The 20619-nt window shown below is 42.3% G+C and overlaps 1 long non-coding RNA gene across 2 annotated transcripts in view; it reads left to right on the plus strand.

The window, feature by feature from the left end:
* LOC105031119 overlaps positions 1 to 20619 on the plus strand; it is a 98320-nt gene that overhangs the window by 40191 nt on the left and 37510 nt on the right. The window contains exons 2-3 of one of the 2 annotated variants that reach the window (XR_002196536.2): positions 12555 to 12610; positions 14639 to 14665. This is a non-coding gene — a long non-coding RNA (uncharacterized LOC105031119). Of the gene's footprint in view, positions 1 to 12554; positions 12611 to 14638; positions 14666 to 20619 lie in introns of those variants that run through there. The other variant, XR_829670.3, reaches the window with a different exon arrangement.

Genomic DNA, 20619 nt, shown 5'->3' on the forward strand with positions numbered 1-20619 from the left:
CTGGTGATTATTAACTTTCCTTCCATTTCTCTGAAACAATGAATAGAAGGTTCTTGTCTTCACTCAGCAATAATGCACATAAACATACAGGCGTTGAGTGTTATTTGACGGTGTAGTTATGCAGTGGGTGTGTGTTTGTGTGTGTGTGTGAGTACTGGGCCCCTTCATTCCTCCTCCCTCAACACAGCAGCCAGCAGTCGTGTAAACAGACAGTGCCCCAGAGGAATGCTGGACTCGGTGACCTCACTGCTTACAGTGCACTGGGTTCAGCTGCAACACAGCCTGGCTGGGCCCCGCCTCCCCCATCCAACCCATGCCTGCCAAAGCAGAGGCCCCTCCAGGCGGAAAGTAACACACCTTCATCTGACACCACGACGTGCACATGACACATGCGCAAAGGACACAGAGATCACACGCGCTCGTGAACACAGACATGAGCACATGTACACAAGCGGATGCACACGTGAACACTTGGGCACGCGCACCCTCCCTGCGATCTCAGAGCAGCTACTGTACCAGTTCCTGAGGCTTAAAATGCCTTTCTTCCCTTCCCCCTCCATGCTTTAGTTGCCTAACTACTGTTGCAGGCACTGAAAATATTGTTTTTTCTTTTAAAAGCGAGTACATGCGCAATTTTTGGTGGGAAACTATCACAAATTAGTCAGCCAAGTGCCCTGTTGTACACTGCTGCTGTTGTTCTAATAATAATACGCACAACACAAAAGTACCAGATCTGTTACTGGGTCCTGGTTGAAAAATATTCTCTGCTTCCATAGGGTAATAATGTTTTGATGTATCCAGATCATAGTATAATTTTTGGTTTATAACATAAGATAATGTATAGAATGTATAATATCCCTGAAGTATAACATGTCTGCAGTACTAGTGGAATTATTGTGTTTCACAACATTTACACACCAGAAATTGTTTTGGGTGCATGGAAATTAAGAGAGAGCAATCATTTCTCTTCAAAGCAAATTTCCTGGTTGCTAAAATTCTAAACAGCTCGCTCAATGTCTGTTGATGTGAGAAATCAAGCAGAGAATAATGTATAGATGTTTAAATGATCTAACAATATTATTTATACAACTTTTGTAAGTGATATACCAAAACAGTAAATTAAGTGAAGGAAAGTTGCTTGACCCATTGCAATGCACATTTGCAATGAAGAGATCCACATACTGGTTTCCACAATTAAAACCAGAACAGTGAATTGGTTTTCAAATGAGTGAATTGTTAATTTTTTGTTTGACCTGCTAGATGCAATAATTGTACAGCAGGATCAATACAACCTCCTTCAGTGGTCTCAGAGGATAGCTTAGACCAGCCACTGTCTTTGACAATACTTTAGAACTGCTAATTGATTGCATGGTTCAAGACAGTCAGCCTCTATTCAACACCTCAAGTTGAGAAGGGATCAATTGGGGCTGCTGTTACAGTTCCGGAGCAATATTGTGATAATCTCCCTTGCGTCATTGATCTCAAATAGTTCACAGGTTGTGCCAGCTACATCAACATGAATTTAATATATAAAGGTGGGGTTTGATTTAAAGGCTTTTATTTTTACCAATGTGAAAAAAGAAATGCTACTGCAATTTAAATTATGAAGAAACCTCACTAATTTTTTACTGTTGTTACTTTCATGAGTACCAGGTTTTGAGGAAGAGGTGGGTTCTACACATAACTTTTAGGAGTAAGTCCCTTGCAAGATGAATCAATACGTACTTATTTAGGAAGAATATGTAGTAGTTTCAATGGAATCGATAGGTACAGTATATAGAGGAACTAATCAATGTGATTTCATTTTTTCTGCTGCAATGCATTTCTTGCATAAACACACTTTCCCATTCTAAATTCAAATATTTTGCGGAAGGAGCTCTTTAGCAGTTCCTCGTTTAGATGGGTATGTTTGAGCTGTGTGTGATGCAGGCCAATGTGTACATGTGGGGACCTGGATCACATAAAGATAGTGAAATCTGTGTTAGGACTAGCTTTAGGGATCAGGGATAGAGAACATGGATATCTGTGTTTCTGGTCCCTGCAAGGATACTAAATTAAATGAATGCATGCAAACCTGGGAAAAGTCCAGAATATTGGCATACAAAATTAATTCTAGATGAATAACTGTTAAAGCAAGTTGTTTATTTGTACACTGAAAGGAAGCTTAAATGGTTGCAGAAACATCTGAACCAATGATTTGTTGTTCTAGTTTACTGAAGTAGTCTCAGTTTCAGTCTATCTCACAACAATCATTTTGAAAGCAAGTGATTAACAACACCCTTTGTTGGATATTCAAAATCTTTCTGAGTTCCAACCAGTTATGTACAAGACTTTGTATTAATGCGACATTCAGGCTGAGGGCGTCCCACAATCCAGGATTTACCCAACACCACATTCAAGGGTTTGATTACACTCTAAAAGTGTAGAAGGTTCAGTAGAGGTTCCTCACAGTAAAACTGTGGGATCTCCTATATGTTTTCAAGCAAAGAAATGAAAGGGTATTTCATAGTACTCCTTTTAACACCTTGTTCCTCAAACAACCATTTGAAGGAGGGTGTATTTGTGTTTTGCGAAGCAGAAGATTGCTGGTACCATACTGTGGAGGAAGCGATACTGTTAGCAGCAATCTGTTAATGTTGATTTCAGCTACATGTAGGGATATGCATGGAACATTATGCACAAATGTGCTTCAAAAAAGTGAATTGTAATGAAGAAAAATTTACATTTAATGACTGGGTGTATGCGTGTTAGAATAGGGATAACATGAGAGAGAGAGCAAGACCTGACAGACAGAGAGAGAGGCCATACCAACTTCAAATATAGAATTTGCCTGACTATATAATTGAAATTATTGACTTGTTTCAATTTTGTTTATTTTATAATGTTGTATTTGTTAATCTGATTTTCATTTTGCTTTGCAAATGTGAACAATGTTTCCCAATAAATACTGGTTGAATTAACAGAATTAAATTAAAGGAGAGAGAAAGCATTTATTGAATTGAAGATAGAGATATGCCTTAGACATTTTCGTTTGTATGTTTGCTAGTAAAGGATGAATGAGTTTTGTTGGTAACTCACCTGCCTTAACACTTTAGGCCTCTGTCATTGCAACCATTTATTCTTCTTCGTTTCTCACAGTGAACTTGTTTTTCTTAAATTTCATGCAAAAGTACCTATCATTAGACAGTGCTTGCTCGCTATGAATTGATGTGAAATGACATGTTTATTTAGTCCTCAGACTGTACCTTTTCAACAAGCATTGTGGAATGGAATGTTCATTTTACAATGAACTGAAAAAAGGAGCATTCTAATTAGCTGGATGCGGAAAGTGATGACATGTCTTTGTAGCGACAAAGAGAGGGCACGAGAGCAGTTCATTCTACAGTTTGTTTCTATTTTCAGCATTTATTTATCATGGACACAGGATGTATAACAGCAGTCGTTCATTACTAACAATAGAGAATTCATAAAAGCTACGTGAAAGAAATAATATAAAGAACAAAAAATAAGACTCAAGAACACAATTATGAAATGTAAAACTGTTTACTGTTAGGGATATATGTTTTATCTATTTATCTATTAGAATAGCTTGAAATATTAATATATTAGGTTATACTTTTTACACACTATTTTGAGAGTCCCTAAGTCGTCTATTTATAAGAAACTGCTAGCTATGGTTACCCACGGAGCAAAATTATTTGAAAGACATCTTTTGAATATAATTTCAATGCCATTTATCCAGAAATATGTTGTATTAAAGCAGAAAGAGGAAATGGTTAGGATAAGGGGTAAGACTAGTGTTAATACACAGTTCAAATGTCACTTATTGTCTGATGGCCTTTACATTAAAAAAAGTGTTACACTGTATTTTCAAACTTTAAGATAAGGTGTCCACTGTTGGAATAAGTTTGAATCCAGCCTACTGTCAATTTACTTTGATATTTATATGCTATATACATACATACAGGTGCTGGTCATTTTTTAATATCATCAAAAAGTTGATTTATTTCAGTAATTCCATTCAAAAAGTGAAACTTGTATAATGTATACATTCATTCCACACAGACTGATATATTTCAAGTGTTTATTTCTTTTAATTGTGATTATTATAACTGACAACTAACGAAAACCCCAAATTCAGTATCTCAGAAAATTAGAATATAATGAAAAGGTTCAATATTGAAGACACCTGGTGCCACACTCCTATCAGCTAATTAACCCAAAACACCTGCAAAGGCCTTTAAATGGTCTCTCAGTCTAGTTCTGTAGGCAAGACAATCAATGGGAGGACTGCTGACTTGACAGCTGTCCGAAAGACGACCATTGACACCTTGCACAAGGAGGCCAAGACACAAAAGGTCATAGCTAAAGAGGCTGGCTGTTCACAGAGCTCTATGTCCAAGCACATTAATAGAGAGGTGAAGGGAAGGAAAAGATGTGGTAGAAAAAAGTGTACAAGCAATAGGGATAACCGCACCCTGGAGAGGATTGTGAAACAAAACCCATTCAAAAATGTGGGGGAGATTCACAAAGAGTGGACTGCAGCTGGAGTCAGTGCTTCAAGAACTACCACACACAGACCTATGAAAGACATGGGATTCAGCTGTCGCATTCCTTGTGTCAAGCCACTCTTGAACAAGACACAGCGTCAGAAGCGTCTCGCCTGGGCTAAAGACAAAAAGGACTGGACTGCTGCTGAGTTATGTTCTCTGAGTACATTTTGCATTTTCTTTTGGAAATCAAGGTCCCAGAGTCTGGAGGAATCAATCAATCAAATGTATTTATAAAGCCCTTTTTACAACAGCAGTTGTCACAAAGTGCTTTACAGAGACACCCGGCCTTAAACCCCAAGGAGCAAACAACAGTAGTGTTGAATTTCAGTGGCTAGGAAAAAATCCTTAAGAAGGTCGAATATTAGGAAGAAACCTAGAGAGGACCCAGGCTCAGAGGGGTGACCAGTCCTCTTCTGGCTGTGCCGGGTGAGATATTAAGAGTCCAATTGGAATAATAAATACATTTCTCTGGGCTAAATCCAGAGTCTATTTGATTTTAGACTAGGTAAGGAGTGTGACCAGGTAAGGACAGGGATAGCAACGGGCCCCCCAAACCAGGTAATCCGCAGGTGTTTACCTGGTTTGGAGACTGAGAAAAGTTAAAACTGGAGGAGACTGAGAAAAGTTAGAAGTGCATTCCTCATATCCCCCAGCACAATAATATAGCAGCGTAACACCTTGGAACTGAGACCGGGGGGTCCGGTGACACTGTGGCCCTACCCGGGGGAGGCCCCGGACAGGGCCCAACAGGCAGGAAATAGAGGAGGAAAAGAGGAGAGGCACAGAATCCACATTGCTTGACGTCCAGTGTAAAGTTTCCACAGTCAGTGATGGTTTGGGGTGCCATGTCATGTCATCGGCTGGTGTTGGTCCACTGTGTTTTCTGAGGTCCAAGGTCAACGCAGCCGTCTACCAGGACGTTTTAGAGCACTTCATGCTTCCTGCTGCTGACCCACTTTATGGAAATGCAGATTTCATTTTCCAACAGGACTTGGCACCTGCACACAGTGCCAAAGCTACCAGTACCTGGTTTAAGGACCATGGTATCCCTGTTCTTAATTGGCCAGCAAACTCGCCTGACCTTAACCCTATAGAAAATCTATGGGGTATTGTAAAGAGGAAGATGCGATATGCCAGACCCAACAATGCAGAAGAGCTGAAGGCCACTATCAAAGCAACCTGGGCTCTCATAACACCTGAGCAGTGCCACAGACTTATCGACTTCATGCCACACCGCATTGCTGCAGTAATTCAGGCAAAAGGAGCCCCAACTAAGTATTGAGTGCTGTACATTCTCATACATTTCATGTTCATACTTTTCAGTTGGCCAACATTTCTAAAAATTATTTTTTTGTATTGGTCTTAAGTAATATTCAAATTTTCTGAGATACTGAATTTGGGATTTCATTAGTTATCAGTTATAATCACCACAATTAAAATAAATAAACATTTGAAATATATCAGTCTGTGTTTAATGAATTAATATAATATACAAGTTTCACTTTTTGAATGGAATTTCTGAAATAAATCGACTTTTTGATGATATTCAAATTTTATGACCAGCACTTGTATATATATATATATATATATACTCACCTAAAGGATTTATTAGGAACACTATACTAATACTGTGTTTGACCCCCTTTTGCCTTCAGAACTGCCTTAATTCTACGTGGCATTGATTCAACAAGGTGCTGAAAGCATTCTTTAGAAATGTTGGCTCATATTGATAGGATAGCATCTTGCGGTTGATGGAGATTTGTTGGATGCACATCCAGGGCACAAAGCTCCTGTTCCACCACATCCCAAAGATGCTCTATTGGGTTGAGATCTGGTGACTGTGGGGGCCATTTCAGTACAGTGAACTCATTGTCATGTTCAAGAAACCAATTTGAAATGATTCAAGACATGGTGCATTATCCTGCTGGAAGTAGCCATCAGAGGATGGGTACATGTTGGTCATAAAGGAATGGACATGGTCAGAAACAATGCTCAGGTAGGCCGTAGCATTTAAACAATGTCCAATTTGCACTAAGGGGCCTAAAGTGTGCCAAGAAAACATCCCCCACACCATTACACCACCACCACCAGCCTGCACAGTGGTAACAAGGCATGATGGATCCATGTTCTCATTCTGTTTACGCCAAATTCTGACTCTGCCATCTGAATGTCTCAACAGAAATCGAGACTCATCAGACCCGGCTACATTCTTCCAGTCTTCAACTGTCCAATTTTGGTGAGCTCGTGCAAATTTTAGCCTCTTTTTCCTATTTGTAGTGGAGATGAGTGGTACCCGGTGGGGTCTTCTGCTGTTGTAGCCCATCCGCCTCAAGGTTGTGCGTGTTGTGGCTTCACAAATGCTTTGCTGCATACCTCGGTTGTAACAAGTGGTTATTTCAGTCAAAGTTGCTCTTCTATCAGCTTGAATCAGTCGGCCCATTCTCCTCTGACCTCTAACATCAACAAGGCATTTTCGCCCACAGGACTGCCGCATACTGGATGTTTTTCCCTTTTCATCCCATTCTTTGTAACCCTAGAAATGGTTGTGCGTGAAAATCCCAGTAACTGAGCGTATTGTGAAAAACTCAGACCGGCCTGTCTGGCACCAACAACCATGCCACGCTCAAAATTGCTTAAATCACCTTTCTTTCCCATTCTGACATTCAGTTTGGAGTTCAGGATATTGTCTTGACCAGGACCACACCCCTAAATGCATTGAAGCAACTGCCATGTGATTGGTTGATTAGATAATTGCATCAATGAGAAATTGAACAAGTGTTCCTAATAATTCTTTAGGTGAGTATATATATACATTTACAGCTCCGGAAAAAATGAAGAGATCACTGCAAATTGAACGCTTCGGTTCCTCACTCAAAACTTTCCTTTTCATGAAAATAGTGCAGTGGTCTCTTAATTTTTTCCGGAGCTGTATACATATATGTATATATATATATATATGTATATATATACACACACACAGAGCAAAATTATAAACGGAACCCTTTTGTATTTGCCTCCATTTATCAAGATCTAAGACTTTCTCTATGTACACAAAAGGCCTTTTTCTTTCAAATATTGTTCACAAATCTGTCAAAATCTGTGTTAGTGAGCACCGAGATAATCCATCCACCACACAGGTGGCCTATCAAGATGCTGATTAGACAGTATGATTATTGCACAGGTGTGCTTTAGGCTGGCCACAATAAAAGGCCACTCTAAAATGTGCAGTTCCATCACACAGCACAATGCCACAGATTTCGCAAGATTTGAGGGAGCGTGCAATTGGCATGCTGACTGCAGGAATGTCCACCAGAGCTGTTGCCCGTGAACTGAATGTTTATTTCTCTACCATAAGCTGTCTCCAAAGACTTTTCAGAGAATTTGGCAGTACATCCAACCGGCCTCACAACCGCAGACCACATGTAACTACACAAGCCCTGGACCTCCACATCCAGTATCTTCACCTCCAAGATCGTCTGAGACCAGCCACCCGGACAGCTGCTGCAACAATCGGTTTGCATTACCATAGAATTTCTGCACAAACTGTCAGAAACCGTCTCAGGGAAACTCATTTGCATGGTCGTCATCCTCATCGGGGGTTTCAACCAGACTGCAGTTTGTGGTCGTAACCGACTTGAGTAGGCAAATGCTCACATTCGATGACATCTGGCACTTTGTAGAGGTGTTCTCTTCACGGATGAATCCCGGTTTTCACTTTACAGGGCAGATGGCAGACAGCGTGTGGGTGAGCGGTTTGCTGATGTCAACGTTGTGGATTGAGTGGCCCATAGTGGTGGTGGGGTTATGGTATGGGCAGCGAACACAGGTGCATTTTATTGATGGCATATTGAATGCACAGAGATACTGTGACGAGATCCTGAGGCCCATTGTTGTGCCATTCATCCACAAACATCACCTCATGTTGCAGTATGATAATGCACAGCCCATGTTTCAAGGAGCTGTACACAATTCCTGGAAGCTGAAAACAGTTCTTGCATGGCTAGCATACTCACCGGACATGTCACCCACTGAGCATGTTTGGGATGCTCTGGATCGGCGTATATGACAGCTTGTTCCAGTTCCTGCCAATATCCAGCAACTTCGCACAGCTATTGAAGAGGAGTGGACCAACATTCCACAGGCCACAATCAACAACCTGATCAATTCTATGCGAAGGAGATGAGTTGCACTGCGTGAGGCAGATGACTGGTTTTCGGATCCCCCCGGACAGTGAAACTGCACATTTAGAGTGGCCTTTTATTGTGGCCAGCCTAAGGCACACCTGTGCAATAATCATGCTGTCTAATCAGCATCTTGATATGCCACACCTGTGAGGTGGATGGATTATCTCAGCAATGGAGAAGAGCTCACTAACACAGATTTAGACAGATTTGTGAACAATATTTGAGAGAAATATGCCTTTTGTGTATATAGAGAAACTTTTAGATCTTTGAGTTCAGCTCAAGATAAATGGGGGCAAACACAGGGTTGCATTTATAATTTTGTTCAGTGTATATATACACACCGATCAGCCATAACATTATGACCGCTGAAGTGAATAACATTGATAATATCGTTATCATGACACCTGTCAATGGGTGGGATATATTAGGCAGCAAGTTAACATTCTGTCCTCAAAGTTGATGTGTTCAAAGCAGGACAAATGGGCAAGCGTAAGGATCAGTGCGACTTTGACAAGCGCCAAATTGTGATGGCTGGACGACTGGGTCAGAGCATCTCCAAAACTGCAGCCCTTGTGGGGTGTTCTCAGTCTGCAGTGGTCAGTACCTATCAAAAGTGGTCCAAGGAAAGAAAAGCAGTGAACTTGCGACAGGCTCATGGGCGGCCAAAGCTCACTGATGCACATGTTGATTGAAGGCTGGCCCATCTGGTACGATCTAACAGACGAGCTGCTGTATCTCAAATTGCGGAAAACGTTTATGCTGGTACTGATAGAAAGGTGTCAGAACACCTCAGAGTTTATTGGGTATGGGGCTGCGTAGCTGCAGAGCAGTCAGGGTGCCCATGCTGACCCCTGTCGACTGCCGAAAGCGCCTACAATGGGCACGTGAGCATCAGAACTGGACCACAGAGCAATGGAAGAACGTGACCTGGTCTGATGAATCACGTTTCCTTTTACATCACGTGGATGGCAGAGTGCCTGTGCGTCACTTACCTGGAGAACACATAGCACCAGGATGCACTATAGGAAGGATGCAAGCCAGCGGAGGCAGTGTGATGCTTTGGGCAATGTTATGCTGGGAAAACTTGGGTCCTGCCCATCATGTGGATGTTACTTTGACACATACCCCCTATCTGAGCATTGTTGCAGACCATGTGCACCTTTCATGGCTACGATATTCTCTGATGGCATTGACCTTTTCCAGCAGGTTAATGCGCCCTGCCACAGAGCAAAAATAGTTCATGAATGGTTTGAGGAACACAACAACGAGTTCAAGATGTTGACTTGGCCTCCAAATTCTCCAGATCTCAATCCAATCGAGCATCTGTGGGATGTGCTGGACAAACAGGTCCGATCCATGGAGGCACCACCTCGCAACTTAAAGGACTAAAAAGGTCTGCTGCTAATTTCTTGGTGCCAGATACCACAGCACACCTTCAGAGGTCTAGTGGAGTCCATGCCCTGAAGGGTCAGGGGTGTTTTGACAGCGAAAGGGGGACCTACACAATATTAGGCAGGTTGTCATAATGGCTGATCGGTGTATATACAGCTCTGGAAAAAATTAAGAGACGACTGCACCTTTTTCTTTCCATTCCAAAAAAGTTGAAAAGGAAGGTTTTGAGTGAGGAACAGAAGCATTCAATTTGCAGTGGTCTCTTAATTTTAACCCTTCTGTTCCTCACTCAAAACCTTCCTTTTCGACTTTTTTGGAAAGGACAGAAAAAGGTGCAATGGTCTCTTAATTTTATCTGGAGCTGTACATTATAAAACAGTTGTGTTGTTTGCGGGTAGGATCGGACATAGTGTAAAGACACTGCCCTCTGCTGGAGTTTGGTCTGTTTACAGATGAAAAGATAGGGAGTGAGGCAGGTTGGGGCTGAGTGACAGGGAGGTAGAGAGGCAGAGAGAATGGATGTGAGAGAGGGGAAGAGGGAGAGACTGGGTGGGAGAGAAAGGGAGAATAGAGATGGGGAGAGAAATCCGGTTGGAATAGACTCAGGGAGAGAGTGAGACACAGGGAGAGGGGGAAGGAGTGAAGGACAATAAGGGATAGAGATGGAGATGAAAGAGAGAGGTGAAGACAGAGAGATAGGGAGTGAGAGAGATGGGAGAGTGGGTGAATGAGTGAGAGGGGAGTGAAAGAGAGAGAGAGAGAGACAGGCTAGATATTTAGCTTTGACCTCTGTTGTCCTTTTCTGCATAATGCATTCATTTTCTGACTCTAATAATGTTATGAGTTCAAACACATACTCTCTGTCTGGCATGAGCACAAACACACACACAACAATCCAGGCCTAGACAGACTAACAGATCAAATCAAATTATGATCATAGTCTCCCTGCTGCTACCTCGCTTCATTCAAATCTGCTATTAATGAATTGCAGCTTTTTCTCTCATTAGGTAAATCACCAGCTATCAATGTATTGGAGCTGCTCACAAACACATGAGCTGGAATAGTGATGATCTTTTCAAATGAAAAACAACCATCCCCAAATCAACCAATAGTGGTGATTATTCTAAAGGAAAAACTACTATACCCAAAGCCGAAAAACATGACAATTACTGTCCCACTCATTCATGGTAACTAACACTTAACGTAGGAAATTAACATTGGTCACACAGGTAGGCAGACACGCACGCACACAGACACACACGCACACACACACACACACACACACACATCCACTTTCAGACAGAGAATCACATTTACTCCTGTCTGAGGAGGGAGAGAGATCTGTCTGGTGCCATAGCAACCAATGCAGATCTCCCCACCCTGCCGCCATCAGAAGGATGGAGAAATGAAAGAAAAAAAGAGAAGAGGAAGAGAGAAAGAAAGTGGCACTGACAGAATGACAGGATCCTAATGAGATAGAGAGAGGAACAGGGAAACGGATTGACAAACAAATCACACGCGCACTCAAAAAACACACTCACAAAGGAAGGATTGAGATGAAATGAAACAAGTGAGACACCAAGGCATCTGAGGACAAAGAGACAGTATGATGGAACGAAAGAGAACGAGAGAAAGAGGAAGACACAAGTGAAAGAGAAAAGAGGCAGACAGAGAAAAAGAGAATAGATGGAACGATGGAGAGTGAATGAGGGACAGATGCAGAGACAGATAGAGGCATATTTTTGTCCTTATGACTTTGCTGTACAGAGTGAGCCGCGGGCTACTGTTCACTCAGACAGAGTAGCACTCTGTAACACACTGCAGCAGTCTGTCAGGCCTCGTTGCCTGCCACAACCGTTGGGGGGGGGGGGGTTGTTTGAAACCCATGGAGAAAAATACAGAGAGCATCACTGTGCAGTCTGGAAGAACCAACCACACTTAGAAGTAGTCTCCAGCTGACCTGGTTGCACGTTGCTCTGACAAGGTCATCAGGGAGGGCTTGCCAATGCAATTGGAAGTCCAGTAAATCCTATTGGTTTGGTAGTGTACAGCCTTTCATCCAATCAGCATGCGGGACCCAATTTACCTAGTTTCTAAAATGTTATTAATCACGATCTATAGAAAACACTATCTATAGAAAAGTAACTTCATGGACATGTCTTGGGCATCCACTGCAACCATTGCAGTTCACTCTAAATCAACTGCAGATTGCAGCTGGAGCCTTTTTCTAAATAAGCCAGCCTTGCAAAAACAGACATTATACGATTGCTATGCTTACAGTGGAGTTATTATTGATTGTGTAGGACTGTGCTCATTCGTCAGATGGGATAAGACTCACCCACTTCAACACTTTGAAAGTCTCAGACAACACCCAGTCTCTAGCTGCTGCTGACCTCCCCTTATTTTTTTTACTTGCACTTTCCAGGTAGCCGAGTCAGCAAGACAGAAATGAAGATGGTTCATCGTTAATGGCTTTCTATGGTAAGTGTTCTCACAATGAATTGTTTATGTTTCTTTGCCACTCTGGCTCAGTACCATGTCTGGCCTGCAGGTGGCAGTCACCCCCCCATCTCCTTCAACATTGACCGATTGTATTGTGGGCAGGACCAACAGCAGCAGCAGCTGCTGAAAAAAATCCCTGTCCCCGTTTGTACATGCCGCCTAACCATGCCCCTCTCCACTCAACACATGACGAAGCAGAGTATCCGATGCCCGGGTGATGAGTGAACGAAGCAATGGTAAAGGGAGCGGTTTTATGGCGCAAATGCACGCCCAATGGCACATCTTCTGAGTCAGCCGCAATACAGGCGTCTCCAGTCAGGCTACCGTAGCTCTGAGTCAGCCAACCATGTGGGCCTCTCTGCAGTGTTAGAAGTCAGTGTATGTGTGTGTGTGTGTGTTTGTGTGTCCTTTTGTGCCAAATACAACGAACCACAGCACCACCCAGTGACACAGCTTTGGATGATGGAACAGGGCCCAAACTGTCCCAAAAAAAAAAAACCTGGACAGAGAGACAGGAAGGGTGGGAAAACTCAACCATATAATAGCACTGTCTTCCCCCAACCTCTCATCCTACTATAAGTTACTAAAGTGTGTCTAACCTTAACATGATGACAATGTAACAGAACACATAATGTAATGGGTGGCCAAAAATGAATGTCTTAAAGCCACACCTTTACCAAGCAGTGCCTCTTTTTCTTCCACAAGCCTGTTGCAACATTGGACCGTTGGTTCCTCAAAGAAGTTCTCGACTAAGGTGAAGATAATTAATCCACTGATTTTGTTCATAGACACCACTAATTCTATAACGTGTGTGGTTAGTTTATCCGAGACTGGGCCAGAGCCATGGTTGGGCCTATATTGCCTAAAGCCTGGAACTCACTTACCCGGGCAGCCCAGTGTGCCCTCCCCTTTCCTGGGCACAGACGGAGAGGCACAGCCACACCTTGCCAGCCTGCCCTTCCATCCAACCTCCCACTCACCCGCCAGCTGCCAGACGAGTCCACCTAACCTATCTGGGGAGTGTGTGTGTGTGTGTGGGGGGGGGGCTGATTGGCTGAGAGTAGCCAACAGCTCTCAGCCAGCAAGTGTGAGTGGTTTGAGACAGGCTGTCAGCCAATAAGACTGCACTGCAGCAAGGAACGCAACAGCACTGATAGACACAGAGTGAGAGAGAGAAAGAAAGAATAATAAATTAGAGGGGAAAAATAAACTTATCAGACATGGACAAAGGAAGTTCAGCAATATTACAGGGAGAGCCTCAGGTGGAATATAGGCATGAAATGATTGTGACCAATGTATTGTTCAGTTTGATCCAGTTATTTTCATAGAGGCGATACTCAGGTACAAGGAACATTTTCTTTTTTCGTAATTCCTTAACAACAACACAGAGTGTAATCATGCGTTCCCTGAAGATTTTCTATAATACCATTACAAACAGGAGGAAACAAAATGGCGATTGTTACAGGGATTTCATTACAGAAATACTTTCATTAAGTCCTACATTCAGAGTCTGGACACGCACTGAATAAACGTCCTCAACTCTTTTCATTCCAGCCCAGACAAGCCTTGTACATAATCGCATTTTCACAACTACCTATCTCAATGCAGCCCCGATTTAATATTGATCTCAATGGTCCTTGATCCATCCACATCCTGATAGGAATAAATATCAGGCTTTAGTCATCCCTGCAAAAGTCCACAGCAATCAAACGGCTAGATAAGTAACTGCTCATATGGTCGTCGGACTGTGTCGTTGTCTTAGATGAACCATACCATCACTTGAAACTTGGAAATGGACAAAGTGTGTCCCAGGGTGTTCCAGCAGTTTAAGCTGCTGCATCTGGTGTACAGCAATACACAGATCAACCATAACATTATGACCTCATCACCATGGCACCTGTCAGTGGGGGGGGGTATATTAGGCAACAAGTGAATATTCTGTCCTCAAAGTTGATGTGTTAGAACACAAGGTGTTCATGGTATTGACTTGGCCTCCAAATTCCCCAGATCTCAATCCAATTGAGCTTCAGTGGGATGTGCTGGACAAAGTCCAATCCATGGAGGCCCCACCTCGCAACTTGTGGGACTTAAAGGATCTGCTGCTTACATCTTGGTGCCAGATACCACAGCACACCTTCAGCGGTCTAGTGGAGTCCATTCCTTGACGGGTCAGGGCTGTTTTGGCGCAAAAGGGGGACCAGCACAATGTTAGGCAGGTATGCATAATGTTATGACTCATCGGTGTATAGAATGTGTTCAGATCAGACCTACTGCTTTTTCAGCAAAAGCTCTCCTTTCCTCACTTTTCTCTCTAAAAAAGCATAAATTGTCCCCCCCCAAACATTTTTGGGGAAATTGACAAAAGTGTCTACCTTACTGCACCTTACTGATTGATGTTGCTTAGCATGGGCTCATAACCATAGCCCAATCACGTTTGGATCCACTTCTCAATCCAAAACCATGTGAACCATCAAAGCACTAATCAAACAACTAATACCATCAATACACCCACCCTTTTGCTGAACATGCCAGTGATGACAGCCCCCCATACCACCAGAGGCACTCTGTCTTCTCCAGTGTCTGCACAGTCAGTCATAGGCACCAACAGGTCATCATAACTGTCTCACACCCCACTGCACCACTAAACTGGGCCAAAAAAGGCCCCAGGTTGGGCTGGTACCTCAAAAACATCTCTGTTAGCACCAATCCTGTTTCATCGTATTACTTCTTCTTTTTTCAAATTGTGAAACATTTGTTAGCACTTCATTAATTTAGTTTGTTTTTGCATGAAGTCAAAAGATTGTCAAAAGATTAGACTTTAAACATTCAAATGCATTTAAAGTCTAATCTTTTGACAATCTATTGACCTTCGGCCCAAAGCAATAAATCAAATAAATAAAAGTCCCACTGGATGGTCTCTACCAGGCCATACTAAAAAAGGATTTCACTTGGTGCTACATCTACAGATCGTAAGCCCTCTTCTTTCATTTTTTTATTTGACCTTTACTTCACCACTCATTGAGATTGAAACCTTTTAATTCACATTCTCTCCAGTTATGCAGATTGGCCAAATGCTACAGAGGGTGTTTATATGACGTTCTCTGGCCATTCAAATGATGTTAATATCTTCTGACTGCTCAGTAAAACCTCTGTTGTATTATGACAGTAAGCGTTTCTATTTTCAATTTCAACAATGTACTTATCAATATCCCAAAAAAATGTATACGGCCAATAAAGACATTAAAATGTATTTAACAAAATTAAATAATTGTTGTACTGTACATACTATATATACATGTTAAAATTACTTGCAATTGTACTGCTCTATTTCATCTAATGTCAAACACGATATGTAGGTAAATACAAAGCCCAAATCAACACAATATATTTGTGGTTCAAAAAATCTGTGTCGACCCTGAAAAGCTTTACAAACGTCAAATTTTGTCAGTGATGAGCCAGGCACACGGCAATGTATATTATCCCAGAATTCCTATCTCCCTCCTTCTCGATGCCTGTGTTTAATTTGTGATGAACAGACTCCTATTCCCAAGGTGAGACTGACCTTGACATAACATTGATGCCTGTATCTCTTCTCACAGCTCTTCTATAGCCCTCCTGTTATCCTCTTAGGAATGCCTCAGTGCGCTCTAGGATCTGTTCAATAGCACTTCCATTTGGCCTTCACTGGCAGTGAAAAAGAAATGGCACCAACGTGAACATTCATTTATGTGTTTTTAGACTTTAATTTACATATAAACATATTGGGATGCTTTTTGTTCATACAATCAGTCCTACTTGAATACATTTGGGTATGTTTCATTTCAGAGTTTTAACATTTTGAATACCATGCACTGTCTATTCATAAGCTTATTTGGAGAATTTGTAGATTTTTCCTTTTGTGTGGTTGATGTAACAGGTATAGAGCTACCTGTGTCTGGTGTGTGTTTCTTTGTCCTCAAGGTCACACTGTTCCATTCTTGTTTTTTCCTCAGGGTGACTCCTAAAGTGCCCTGTATAGTACACTACAACCAGAGCTCCATGGACGTTATCTGAAGAAGTGCCCTAGGAAGGGATGTGCCATTTTGAACGCAATTCGTTGTGTGGCATATTCTGTAGATAATAACTGGCTTGGTCTTGGACTCCAGAGAGGGAACAGAGCACAGCGCTTTGCTTCTCATCTGGGCAATATTACTTTATTATTCCTTTAAGCACTGTTCAAAGCCTCGCTGGGATAGCTGCCACATAGCTCACATTTTTACCCATTATTTCTGGGCATGAGGAATACAATTTTGCTGCACCTCCTGCTGGACCCGCTCAACCCGTGAGGAGCCAGGGCCTCCTCTTAGCTCCTTTAAACCATTAGGGACCAAGACCTCCTCTCACTGTTAACCCGTGTGAAGAAAGGCCCTCCACTCACCTTATTTAACCCATGAGGACCCAGGACATCTTCTCACCTTCTTTAACCTATGAGGACCCATGACATCTTCTCCTCTTTAACCTCTGAGGAGCCAGAACCTCTTACCTGCTTTAACATGAGGAGCAAAACCTCATGTCACCTCCCATTTAACATGAAAGGAGCAAGCAGTGGCAGATTCAGGCTGTCTGAGGGGCAGGGGCAAAACAATTTAAAAGGACACCAGCTGCATGTGATGGGGCACCAATGTGTAGATATCTGTGATGCATTCATGGTGAAACAGTTCCAAACCCTGGTAAAGATTAAAATTGTTTTATTACATGACGATTTTCACACACACACACAATGTCACTGAGAATGAACTGTACAGGTGAAGTTGGAAGTTTACATACACTTAGGTTGAAGTAATTGAAACACATTTTCATTTAATTTCAATTTCATGTTAACAAACTATAGTTTTGGCAAGTCGGTTAGGACATCTACTTTCTGCATGACACAACTTATTTTTCCACCAATTTTTAACAGACAGATTATTTTACCTAAAATTCACTATATCACAATTTCAATGGGACAGAAGTTTACATGCACTATGTTGACTGTGCCATAGGGTAATGTACATAATTTGAGTCTATTGGAGGTGTACTTTTGTATGTATTTGAAGGCCTACCTTCAAACTCTGTGCCTCTTTCCCTGAAAGAGAAAATCTAAAGAAATCAGCCAAGACCTCAGAAAAGAAATTGTAGAGCTCCACAGTCTGGTTCATCCTTGGAAAGAATGTCCAAAGGCCTGAAGGTACCAGGTTCATCTGTACAAACAATAAAACGCAAGTATAAACACCATGGGACCACGCAGTCATCATACTGCTTGGGATGGAGACACATTCTGTCTCCTAGAGATGAACGTACTTTGGTGCGAAAAGTACAAATCAATCTCAGACGAACAGAAAAGGACCTTGTGAAGATGCTGGAGGAAACAGGTACAAAAGTATCTATATCTATATTAAAACAAGTCCTATATCAACATAAACTAAAAGGCCGGTCAGCAAGGAAGAATCCACTGCTCCAAAACCGCCATAAAAATGCCAGACTGCAGGTTGCAACTGCACACAGGGACAAATATCTTACTTTTTGAAGTAATGTCCTCTGATCTGTTGACTGATGTAACAAAAATCGAACTGTTTGCCATAATGACCATCTTTATATTTGAAGGAAAAAACGGGAGGCTTGCAAGCCTATGATTGCCATCCCAACCGCGAAGCCTGGGGGTGGCAGCATCATGTTGTGGGAGTGCTTTGCTGCAGGAGGGACTGGTGGGACAGGAGGGACTGGTGCAATTCACAAAAAGCATCATGAGCAAGGAAAAGTATGTGGATATTTTGAAGCAACATCTCAAGACATCAGTCAGGAAAGCTTGGTCGCAAATCGGTCTTCCAATGACCCCAAGTATACTTCCAGAGTTGTGGCAAAATGGCATAATGAATAAAAAGGAAAGGTATTGGAGTGGCCATCACAAACTTGGTTACACCAGTTCTGTCAGGAGGAATAGGCCAAAAATCACCCAACTTATTGTGGGAAGCTTATAGAAGGCTACCCAAAAAGTTTGACTCAAGATTAGAGTAAATAAAAGTTAAAGATATTACTACATTTTCTACTTGATTCGAGTTGGGTCAAGTCCACCAGTTAGCATATAAATGACTATCTAGCGAGGCATCTTCAAGCATTTTGTATAAAATGGTATACAGCTTAAAAACCAAAACAAACCAGAAAATGCTGTCTACATACATTAGTAATGCATTTAAATAAGCTGCAATCTTCCCGTTCGTTTAAATGTAACACATACTGCTATGTAACCAACACGCTGAAGTGGGATGTGAAGGTTACAGCTCAGACCGCACTAAACCCACTGACAGCTGAATATTCTTAAGGGGGTGTGGCTGAGTGTGTGTGATGATTGTACCTTTTTAAATATATGTTTAACTTCTCCATGCTAACACTTTTTAACTTTTACATGCTAATGATTCTAAAAACTGGATGAGTTTATTGGCTCCAAACTGTCTGGATGAGTTTATTGGCTCTTTTTTAAAACAATATATAAAAACAGGGGTCACCAGGAGGGCATTTTCCACCATAGAGGCATCCCATGAGGACACATTGTCTGGCATGTTGGAGCACATAGAGGCCAACAAATGTTCTAGCATGTATGGCAGCATACATGGCAATGCATCACTATATCTCCATTGGAAGGACACTTAATCATATGTCCTCACACATAGGGGCACACTGCATCACAATTTTCCACTGGAAGGGCCCCCATTAGTGTACTGCATCACATTTTCTCAACTGGAGAGGCACCCAGAGAGCACTTCATCATGTTTTCTCCACTGGAAGGGCACTCATTAGTGCACAGCATGATATTTTCTCCACTGGAAGGGCACACAGATGGCACTTCATCATGTTTTTTTGCAAATAGGGGAACATTTGAGGACACTTAACCACATTTCCTCACAAACAGGGCCACCCTAGAGTGCACTGCATCACTATTTCTCTGTTGGAAGGGTGCATGTTAGGGCACAACATCACGTTTTCTCACAGGTTGGGACTTTCTTGCACTCTGGGCCACCGTAGAGCACTTTATCATGTTTTATCTACCACAGGGGCATCCAAGAGGGCACTTTATCATGTTTTATCTACCACAGGGGCATCCAAGAGGGCACTTTATCATGTTTTATCTACCACAGGGGCATCCAAGAGGGCACTTTTGCAGCGTTTTTTTCTGACATGGTGCACCAGGGGGGCAATCTATTGTTTGAATTTTAAATTACAAGGTACACTGTGTTACTCCAAAGGACTGCCTTGTCATTGTGGAAAGACTGTATTAAGTGTAGGCATAACTAGTTAGGTTACTGTACAGTTTGTCCCTTGTGAGTGAGCTGAGGTTAAAAGAATTAGGAGTGGACTGACACCAGACTGGCCGGAGTCCCACTCTTTGACCCCACTCCCTCTGGCATTTGTGGAATCTCCCTAACACACACAGATTTTCTCGCCCACTGCTCTAGGATATGACTCAGGGGACAGGGTGTGTTTGTGTGTGTGTTTGTGTGAGATGATATAGGGCCTGGATGCACAAATTAGCGTGGAAGTCATTCCAATTTCCACGTTCCTTCTCAGATTAGGCCCTTGAGTGGGTTGTTTCACACACCACGGCATTGAACGAAAGACTGTCTAAGACCATGTCTGCGCTGGGCAGAGGTTTGTCTGCCTGTCTACGCACCCACCACTCTTGGATATGACAAAAGGAAAAGAGGTGTGTCACGCTTACTGCTACTTCTGAAACGCGTGCGTGTCCTCGCCTAGGATATGACTCAAGCAGGATGAGTAGATCTGTGTGTGGAGTAAGGACATAGAGAGGATGAATGACGGGGTTAATTTACTTTCGCCTCTATCCGACCAGCAAAAGTATTCTGAGTCATCACAGACATCTGAGCCGCAGTAGTGAAACCACAACCACCCGAAACCCCTCCCGCCCCACCCCACACGCCCAGGGCCACTCTCAGCGAAAAAGTATGACTGTGATT

Source organism: Esox lucius, chromosome 7 (assembly GCF_011004845.1).
Source record: "Esox lucius isolate fEsoLuc1 chromosome 7, fEsoLuc1.pri, whole genome shotgun sequence".
Classification (NCBI taxonomy): Eukaryota; Metazoa; Chordata; class Actinopteri; order Esociformes; family Esocidae; genus Esox; species Esox lucius.